At 51.0% G+C, this 10,859-nt stretch overlaps 1 protein-coding gene across 6 annotated transcripts in view; it reads left to right on the top strand.

The window, feature by feature from the left end:
- The window catches only part of RALGPS1 (Ral GEF with PH domain and SH3 binding motif 1), a 281,611-nt gene that overhangs the window by 145,400 nt on the left and 125,352 nt on the right, over positions 1 to 10,859 (top strand). The gene's annotated exons all lie outside the window — the stretch shown is intronic.

Here is a 10,859-nt window from a genome sequence, read left to right on the forward strand (position 1 = left end):
ACCTGTGTGGAGCCAGGCTCCTCCTTTTTTTTCTAATAAATTTATTTATTTATGGCTGTGTTGGGTCTTCGTTGCTGCACACGGGCTTTCTCTAGTTGCAGCAAGCGGGGGCTACTCTTCGTTGCAGCGCGCGGGCTTCTTATTGCGGTCGGTGGTTTCTCTTGTTGTGGAGCATGGGCTCTAGGCGTGCGGGCTTCAGTAGTCATGGCACGCGGGCTCAGTAGTTGTGGCTCGCGGGCTCTAGAGCGCAGGCTCAGTAGCTGTGTCTCGTGGGCTCTAGAGCACAGGCTCAGGAGTTGTGGCGCATGGGCTTAGTTGCTCCGCGGCATGTGGGATCTTCCCGGACCAGGGTTCAAACCCATGTCCCCTGCATCGGCAGGCGGATTCTTAACCACTGCGCCACCAGGGAAGTCCCCCCCTTTTTTAAAAAATAAATTTATTTATTTTATTTTTGGCTGTGTTGGGTCTTCTTTGCTGCATGTGGGCTTTCTCTAATTGCTGCTAGCGGGGGCTAATCTTCGTTGCATTGCGCAGGCTTCTTGTTGTGGTGGCTTCTCTTGTTGCGGACCACAGGCTCTAGACGCATGGGCTTCAGTAGTTGTGGCATGCCGGCTTCAGTAGTTGTGGCTCGCAGGCTCTAGAGTGCAGGCTCAGTAGTTGCGGTGCGTGGGCTTAATTGCTCTGCGGCATGTGGGGTCTTCCCGGACCAGGGCTCGAACCCGTGTGTCCTGCATTGGCAGGTAGATACTTAACCACTGCGCCACCAGGGAAGCCCCAGGCTCCTCCTTCCTTAGCCAGGAAGCACAGCTCGGGGATGGCTAAGGGGATGTCAGTGCCACAAAGAAAAGCTTAAGCCTGCGTTCTGGAATGCCTACTTCTGGAGCCCAGAGCCGTGCCTTTCTCCTCTTTGCCCGATGGCCACGTGCTACAGGGCGCAACAAGCCCAGGAGAGCCTTTGATCAAGTTTCTCCTTTTCCAGATAGAGGAAGGATCCAGGCCCCCTCTGGGGCCCAGCAAGCAGGGAAAAGCTACCTTCTGATGCATCTCAAACATGCTTCTCGATCAACAGAATAATCACAAAGACACAACCCATCCCAAATGAAGGAAACCTTTTCCATTATTTTTTTGAGTCATCAGCTGCATATGGTTTTAAATCTCTCCCTTCCAGAGAGAATTTTGCCTTTACTTTTGCAGTCTCAGGATTTGTTACCTTAAAATCCACATTTCTCTGGGACTTCACAGTCTTGCTCAATTTTCACAAAAAGCCAGTGGATGTTATTAAAATCCCCACTTTGGGAATGAGAAAACCCTACTATTTCACTTATGACTTACCAACATTGTACGCCAGGCAGACACCAAGTTTAACTCAGGACCTCATGCTCATGGCTGGGGTTCCACCCTGCCTTAACTTATTCATCCTCCATTTAACATCTGTCTCCGTGGAGAGAAGCAGCATGGGAGGAAAACACGCTGGGGGAGAGGTTTCTTTCCTTCAGGCTTTGCTGCCCAGATCTGAGCAGCTGGTCACATTCGTCCCTTTTGGGGCACAGGGAGGACCTGCAGTCAGCCTTTCTCTGGGTCGAGCAGTTTTGTCTGAACCCCGGAAAGGAGATGAGAGCATGAGCCCATTTTGTGCAAGTGAAGGTGTGTTTCCATAGCAGGAATCTGTGGAGTCATCAGACAACTGCTCCTCTTTGACCTTTAGTCTTTGGACTTCTAATTAGAAGCTGACGATAATAAAAACGACCAGCACTCACATTTACTTCTTCCACCACACAACAGGCCCCACACCTAGCGCTTTACACTCATGATCTCATTTAATCCTCCCAACACTCCTTCCTCTGAGGAAGGCACTATTTTTAACTTATGTCACAGTTGCAGAGGCTTAATAAGACTTGTTAAAAGTTTCACCACTTACTACTGCCACATTGTAGTGCTGCGACCCCAGAGCCCCACCACTAACCTCAGATCATGCCATATGTTCCTGCTAACAGACCTTTACCCTCTGGGGAAACCAGACAGTGGGCTGAAGAGAGGAATGTCTCCAGGGCCCTCCTGTGTGGTACAGGGGCTCAAGGTGGGAGAAGGAGGGCCTTCCCAGGGTCAGCCAGCCCTAAAGAAGAGAAGGATTAGGGATAGAGGAAAGGCTAGAGTTTCTCCAGCCGCAGGAATAACGCGGGGCCATTGGGACGTCTCTTTTGGAAAGAGTTAGGATGATGGCCCTGAGAATCTGGAAGATTTCATGTGGTAGATAGCTTCTAAGCTGGCCCCCGACAATCCCTCATGTACTCCCTTCCCCTGGAACATGGGCAGAACATACTGACTTGCTTCTAACAAATCCTATATGACAGAAATAATGGGATGTCACTCCGGGATTCGATTATAAAAAGACTGCTTCTCTGTTGGGTGTTGCTGTCGTCTCGCTCTTTCTTGGCTCACGCATCCTGGGGGAACCCAGCAGCCGTGTGTTTGGCTGTCCTCTGGCGAGGCCTGTGTGGTGAGGGTGTGAGGCCTGCCGATAGCCACGTGAGTGAACTTGGAAGCAGATTGTGCCTGAGTGGAGCCTTCAAAGGAGGCCGCAGCCCCTCCACGACTGTCATCTCATGAGACACCTTAAGCCAGAGATGCCCAGCTAAAACGCACCCAAACTCCTGACCCACGGAGCTGCAAGACGGTAAATGTTTATCGTGAGGTGCTAAATTTGGAGGTAGGTTGTCACACAGCAATGGATAACTAGTGCATTGCACCAACTTTATCACTAACCCACATATGTTACTTTGTTGCCCCATCTGTATTGGAACAAAATCAGCTGTAAAACTCAACACACAAAAGACTGTCAGATTCTGGATGTTAAAAATAGTATTGAAATATATTAAGCTTACTCATTCACTCATTCATCCATTGCACACGTATTTTATATGAACCCACCATGGGAAAATGAGAGGTGCCAAAGAAGCAGAGGGCAAATCACTGTCCCCAAGGTGCCTACAGACTTGCTGCAGGAGACTACAGCGGGCACCATGATGGAATCAGGAGCAGGTTACAGTTGGGGCTAGAGAGAGACAGACAGACAGGCAGACAGAGGTGAGTTCTACCTAGACAAATCAGGAGATTCCCAACCGCCCCACATAGCAACCTACGCAATGGACAAGTGTCCAATTCCTGTATCTATTTTGGGTTTGCTTTATTGATGGAAATCCAGAGCTGTGACCTGCTCCCTTGTGGAGGTAGGGCCAACATGGAAAAAGGACATAAGTGCTGTTGACAATCTCCAGACAGAGCAGATGCCTCAGGCTAAACTCCAGACTCTAGAGAGCAGACTGTAGGGAGGAAAGGACTCCTTTTCTCTCTCTCTCTGGTCTTCAGTCTCTAGGGCCTGGGCTTCTACTGGTAGAGATGGAGGTATGTACCCCTGGCAATGGGTGCCGAGCTGATGTCTAGAACAAGGGACTAATCTAGGGGCCAAAAGGGAGGAATTACTTCCTACCTGCCCTTGACTATTTACGGAGAGGACTCTATGAACCCATAAATCCAGGACAAGCCGTTGATGACAAGATTCCTCAGATGTGTGTTATTTTCTGTTTACTTCTCAGAGACAATATGTCAGAGTAGTTGAGGAGGCAAACTGCGTTCTTTCAGATCCTGACTCCACTGCTAATGAGCCGAGTCCTCTTGGAAATGTTACTTCATTGTCTTTAAAATGGGAATAATCACAGGATCTGCCTCATGGGGTTGCTGTAAAGAGCAAATAAATTATTCCATGTAATGAACTCCAGATAATACCCTGTACGGAGTAATTATTTTCTGTAAAATATTTATCATTAAAAAAACCTCCTTAATTAAAAAAAAAAAGACTGTCAGATTGATCTCTGGGGCAGCAGGAAGTGCTGGGTCCCAAAATTAGAAGCTAATTTTGAGGGAAGGAAATCTTCTAGGGCAGAGGGGGCAGTTGCCACGTGGAGAAGAGATCGAATTCTGGCAGCTCTGTGAGGAAGGAAGGTGCCTGGGGACAAGCTGATTAGAGCCTGAAAGGTCCCAGGAAGTTACCCTCAGAAAGGCCTGGAGTGTAAGTCGTCCAGGGCTTTAGGGGCCCAGGAGTGCCTGTTCAAGGCGGGGGCCGGAAGATCTCCGCTTCCTGCGGCCAGAAAGGCTGTGCCCAGCAGTGCCATTCAACTCCCATTCATCTTTTAAAAACTCTTAAAATGACAAAAGTAACACATTGTTTGTTGTAAAACTCACACTAGAAAGTCTGTAAAGTAGAAAGTGAAAATCCCCTTCCTCCCCTCCTACTTCTCAGAGGCAGACAGTGTTGGCAGGTTGGGTGTGTCCTTCCAGGCACTTGAATCCACACGGAGAAGTATCAGTGCACATGGGGGTGTGCGAAGAGTCTCGTGCTTTTTAACCAAAATGGGAACCTTTGGGTAGACAGTTTGTTTTGTACCTTACTTTTTGTTCCACTCGAAGTGTGGTGGGTACTGTTCAGTGGCAGCAGGTACAGAACTCCTTCATTCTTCCAAGTGGCTCCGTGGCACCCGTGGCCACGTGGCGCCTTGTTGGACGGGACCTGGATGTACGTTGATTTGTTTAGCCCCAATTGATAAATGCTTAGGTTGTTTCTACTTTTTCCCTTGGACGGGTGGTGCAGTGGAGAACACCTTTTTACTTGTATCTTTACTCACCTGCCAGAGTGTTTCAGAAACACCAAGAGCTATAAGTGGAATTGCTGGGCAGAGGTGACGTGCAACTTTCTTTTTGGTCACTGCTGCTGGGGAACCCACTTCCTGGGTTACAGTTCCACTCCCACCCACGCATGCCAGCCTGCCTGTCTTCTCTGCTCTCACCAGTGCTAGCCATTACCAACCAGTTTCTTATAATGAAACGACAGGTGAAAGATGGCCTCTGGTTTTAATACACATTTCGCTACCCACTAGTTCTTTGTGCTCTTGACAAAGAAGCTGCTTCCCACTTCAAGCCCGTGCTCCCTGGGCCTGGGCTAGGCAGCCAGGCCTTCAGACCTCCCACCCAGCTGCTCAGCTGCCCCTGCTTCCTGCGTCTGCATCCTGAATGTCTGTCCTTAATTCCTCTCCCCGCGTCCCCAGCACAGCCCTGCACTGCCCTGGCTGTCGGGTTCCTGTGGAGAGGAGCCGATGCCCGGCACACTCACCTCGGGCTCGGTCAGCTTTCTGGGCTCCAGGGAGGCTGTGTGCTTCCTCTAATTCTTTCCGCTCTTCCAGATGACTAGGGCGTTGGCCTCTGTCATCGCACTGCTCCGGAAGGCAATTCTAATCCCATTTGCTCTGTTAGCTACCCTTGTGGGTTCTGGGCCACTCCCAGCTCTGCTAAGGGTCAGGGCGAATGTGGCCTGTCCACCCTTGCCCAGCGAACTGTCCTCCTAATGTGAGATGTCCCTCAGCTTTAGGAGGGTACATGTACTGCAGCAGCGGGAAGGAAGCACCCCTGACCCGCCCATGGAGATGGATTTATCATGACCGTCGGCGAGCAGTGGGGAGGTGCTGCGTGTGGAAGGGCTTTGGGAAGGCTGCACGGCGGGGAGGGATTATCTGTGTCTGAGTTCCCATGTTTGGGTGAGCTGACCCAGGATACCCCAGGTCAGGAGTGTCCCAGTGATTGTAGGTACCAAGGCATGTGTCCACAAGGGGTGGAATCCCAGGCTAGAGCTGGTTCAGGCCTGACTGCAGGATCTGAGAGAGACTAGCCAAGCAAACCCCTGTCCCGAAGGCATGGAAATGGGAGATAAGCCAACACAACAGGGACCCAGTTACCAGATAGTGCAGACCAAGGCTTGGACAAGATAGAATTGGTACATGAGGTGACAGCCAGACCAGCCACAAGCAGGACACTCCTAGTGCCAAAGGGCGGCGCTTGGTCTGTAGATTGTCCTCCAAGAGGAAGGGAGAGAGGCAGGGCCCAGCCACTTTAGCCCTGGCAAAGGGTTGTGAGCCCCAAGAAGCTGAGAGATATTCTCCATCACTGCCCCCTATTGTTCTGTGCCCTCAGCTCTGAGATAAATTGGGCAAACAGCCCTGGACTGACTTCCTGACACCTGGGGACCTACTGTCCATCCAGCTGCTTCTGCACAGGTAGGCTGGCTGGCCAGCTCACACACCCACTTCTGTGGGCAGCAGGCTCCATGCTGCATGATTCTCAGACGTACTAGGAAGTGCTGATGGGGTGAGAGAGGAGCCTTAGTCATTTCATTTCATCACTGGGGACAGTGATCTAATCCTGCAGAGGCAGCAGCTCAGGAGTCAGACTCGAGCTCAAATCCTGAGCATCTCAGGCTGCATGTCACGTACAACTCTGAGCCTCAATTTCTGTTACGTCGAAGGTTGGGTAGTTGTAGAACCCACCTCACAGGGTGGTTGTGAGAGTTTAAAGAGACACACATGGTGCCTGGCACATGGACAGCGCCTATAGATTGTGGGTGGTATGAGTGTTATCCAGAGCAAATACTGCCTGGAAGAGCCCAGCAGTGGGGAACTTGTTGCCTCCTATATCTACGAAAACTATTGAGAAACCCGGCGTATCCAGGAAGGGCAGTAAGAGCCCCTCTGGGCACAGCCGTGTGTCAGTCGTGTTTAGTGACACAGCTGAGCCTGGGAGGGCAGGAGTCCGCAGGGGAGGGGCTGGGGAATAGGACGTGATCTAACGAGTAATGGGACAGTATCCACCTAGTTGGCAAAATACGGTCTCCAGAGAGGATGGGGACCAACAACAGCTGGAGTATAGTCCAGACACCTTTCTGGATATAGAGCCAGCCTTGACCCCTGCTCTGCTGGGACCGTGGGAACTTCCCCCATGCCTTCCACAGCCTTGAGCTCCAGCAGCCGCGTTCCTTCCACCAGCTCTGCTCGGAGCCCAGTCGATAAGAGAGAGGACACCCAACCCGAGTGGGCCAGTGGGTCCTCTGGCTGGGAGTTGGCTGTGAGGAGAGACTCTTCAGGTCTTTGCTGGCACTCAGACCAGGAGGACATGTGAGCTCAGAAATTCCATGCTGGGAAAAGCTGATCCATGCACAAGAAACAGAGAGAGACCCTGCAGGCAAGGGAAAGGGAAAGATCAGAGAGAGAGGCTGAGAGAGTGGATTCCTGGCCTCTTGAAGGCTTTCCAGGCAGTTTCTGGTTCCTGGTCCTTGTGAGGCCCAGCTGTGTCCCTGCTCATGGACTCCGGGAGATACCTCATGTCCTTATGTAACCAGCTTATTAAATGAGCTGGACCCAGTCAGGTGTAAGAAGAAACCAACTTTATTTTTCCGCAGTGTCCTTTCCAGCCTACTCTGTGGATTCGTTCTTTTCCCAGTCAATGCTGAGAACTTAGCGGGCCCCGAAGTCTCTCTGCTGTTGATAGTCACGTCACTCCAGACCATCCAGTGTAGGAGTCCGAAGTCTGGACTCCTACAGCCGGTCCTGCTGGAGGCCTGGGGTGGGGGAGGGCACATGCTTGGGTGCCTCCACCAGACCCTGCAGTTCTATTGCCTCCCTCCTGGTCCACAGAGCTTTGTGGCCCTTGGGGTTGGAACAGACGAGACAGACAAGGGAGAGGCAAGGGCCCCTCTGATGTGGCCTGTTGAGTCGGGACCCAGAGCTGGCACCCTTGGGTATGCCAGCTGCCCAGAGTACCCACGCTCTGTCTTTTCCCTCTTCCTGTCTTTTCTCCCTCTTTGTTGCCGCTTCTTCAGAATTTCCCTTCGGGGCACCTCTGACTCAGCTCCCTCCATGGGGCAGTGCTTCTCCTCTAGCCGACCACTTATGGCCCTTCCTTGGCTCCTGGGTCTCATGCACCACCCCTCCTCACCATCCAGGCTGCCCTCTGGTTCCTAGGAACTGTGTCCTTGCCTCCCCGCCCCCATCGGTGGGCTTGCCCTTTGCTCCCAGCGCAGTACCCGCTTCTTACTGCTCTCCACGTCTGGTCTGCAGACTTGAGGTGTGAGTCAGATGGTAGTGCTAGACTCTTGGAATGGTCCCTGGAAGCTCCTCTCACTGATTGAAGGAGGGGGAACACCTACCCTCCCTGTGGTGGCAGGGGGGAGCATATCATGGGGACGAGTCATCCCCCCACCCCGGGATACTTTTTCTGCGCCTCTTACACAGGCTGCAGGTGGGCAACCAGCTAATGCTGCAGAGCCAGTTTGGGGCCTCCCCCTTGCAAGGAGGGTCTTGCACCTTTTGGTCCATAACGTGGGAGCTCTTATCAGTTATGATTTTGTCCTTAGCCTTTCGAGACTCGAAAAAAACCGAGGCTGAAAGAGTGCCTGTTTAACATTTTGTTACACTTAAAATGTTCCTTTTTTGTTTAATCCAGTTCTCTAGCTTTCCTTTACTGTAACTGAGAGTTTTTACCAGAGTGTATAAAGCAGATGAGGTGCTCTTGGGAGATCGGGGGGACCCCTTGAGCTCCCAGAGAGCATCTGCGGAGTATGAACATCATGGGTTCCCATCCCCAGTGTTTGCAGTAGTTCAAAGGTTTCTCTTTCAATCTGGATCAGATTGGCAAGATTCGGGGGGAGGGGGCCCTGTTCAGTGTCACTTGCTTGGGGAACATCTCTGTCTCCCTGCCGTGTTCTGCACACGAGCCCAGCAGGTGGGTGCCCTCCACTGATCAAGGTGTCACTGACTTCCTTCTGGGTCTGCAGAGGCACTCACCATGGAGACCTTAGTAACAGTAGGACCCCTATGACTGTAGGCCTTAGAAGTCCCCAGGCGGGATGGGCGAGGAGGACTGTTGATGTGCGTTGGTTGTGCCGAGTGCTGTTTGCCGGCAGGGGGGCGACTCCCTGGGCACCAGGCGTGGCGCCTGAGCACAGCCCTCTCGTCTCCCTGTTCTCTTCTTTGATGCTGTTGGTTTGGTAAACTTGCTCCCCTTCCTCCATTTTACTTCAGGGAGAGTGGGTTCCACATCTCTGATGGGCTTATGCCTCCCTCTCCTTCCATATAGCTGGGGTATGATTTGACCAAGACCCAGGTTTGGGTATCAGGGTGTGTGGGGTTGGAGAACCAGTGGCGTCAGGCCCTGCTTTTGTTTGGTTCCCAGCTAGTTTAGTAAAGGGTTGCTCCCCCTTGTCTAGTGTGGCTTTCCAGAGCTCTCTGCTTTGGGGTTTGGACATACGACCAGTGACTGGTAAGGTTGGGCCCTATTTTCCTTTGCCGTCAATCCTTGCATCCCACACACCCGACTCCAGGTATGGGAGGGGGTAGGTGTGGTCTGAGCCGAGGTTGAGGACACCTAGTAGTGTCCAGATTCCACTATGACCCCCAACACTGACTAGGCACTTGGGAGAAGGGAGATGAGAACTCTTAGTGCTTGACATCTAGAACCTTCTGGACTAACTCCTGCTGGGGCATTTTACCAGCAGTCTGGCTGTGAGCCTCACTTTCTCCCCTTCTGTGAAGTGAGGGGAACAGTCCCTCCTACACAGGCTGCCGTGAGGTTATGTAAGAAGACACAAGTCCAATTCCAAGCACGTAGTAGGCTTCTGTAAACATCAGTCTCTCCACAGTACAACTTTGCTAGAAAAGGCTCTCATATGGCAGCATTACTTTGTCATTAAGAAGAGAGATTGGCGAGTCCAAAGGTTTAAGTACGTTTTAAATTTTGATATATACCAAACTGCTCTTGCCAAACCGCTCTTCAAAATTATTGAATCAGTGTTTACTTCCGCCCAGAGTGCATAGAGTACATATTTCTCCATTCCCTTGTCAATGTGGAGATTGACATTTTTTCGTCTTTGCAAGTCTGCTAGGCACCATGTGATGGTTTATGCTTGATTTAATGTACAACTCTGCTGATTACTGAGGTTGGCCTCTTTTCTTGTTTACTGGCCGTTTGTGAGTCTTCTAATGTGTTTGTATGCTTTACCAAGTTTTCTATCACAGTGTTTGTATCTTTCTTCTTAATTTGAAAGAGTTCTTGGTGTAGCATGAATATTAATCGTATACTTTTCTCTTGTTTAATATTTGCCTTTCAATCTCAGTCATGTTTTATTCTGTTTTGTTTTTCAGAGGGCAAAAAATTCAGGACTTTCTTTAGTCTTATCCTTTCATCTTTTCCTTTATGGTTTTGGCGTTTCTCATTAGGCCCAGATGCACCTTCCCTACCGACAGATTTGTTTTATAGGAAGGTGGTTCTGGCAGCTAGTGTGGAAGTCGGATTGGGACGAGGGAGGTGGAGGCACAGGGCTCCTTGGTCTGGTGGGGAGCCTGTTGCTGTGGTCGAGGGGAGAGGGGAGGAGGGCCTACACCAAGGCAGAGAAGAGGCCTTGCACGGAGGGGTGGGTCGACCTTGGCCAGGGGGAGGGAGGAGTCCTGGCTTCTCACCCGAGCAATTGAGTAGATGGTGAAATGAGACCAGACCTGGGGAAAGGTGTTTCAGGTGTTGACTGCACTGCTTGTGTCTGGCAGAGACATCCAGGACGCAGCTAGACATAAGGAGGTGGGGCTCCAGGAAGCCATCTTGGCCTGAGGTACTGTCGTGGGACTCCACAGGGCAGAGTTGGAAACCAGGGATAGGGAAAGTGTGATTTAATTGATTTCCATGGATGAATCTCTTCCTGGTTTTACTCAAAGAGGCTCTGGTATCGGAGGTCCCAGGAAGGCATTCTAAAACAATAATGCACAGTGTAGATACATCCAAGTAGCACTGATGGCTTTTATTGCAGATGTGTCATTACAAGGATAATCTGAGAATATATTAAAAAAAAAAAACACGTCCCTTTTATATACACAAAACATGCTACATGGAACACTTTGTGAGACTGCTGAGGTAATAGGCACACAGCCAGATGTGGACAGTACCGAACGTTCCAACATCTCTCCCACCCCGACCCACGTGCCCTCTAGGAG

The sequence above is a fragment of the Phocoena phocoena genome, chromosome 6 (assembly GCF_963924675.1).
Source record: "Phocoena phocoena chromosome 6, mPhoPho1.1, whole genome shotgun sequence".
Taxonomy (NCBI): domain Eukaryota; kingdom Metazoa; phylum Chordata; class Mammalia; order Artiodactyla; family Phocoenidae; genus Phocoena; species Phocoena phocoena.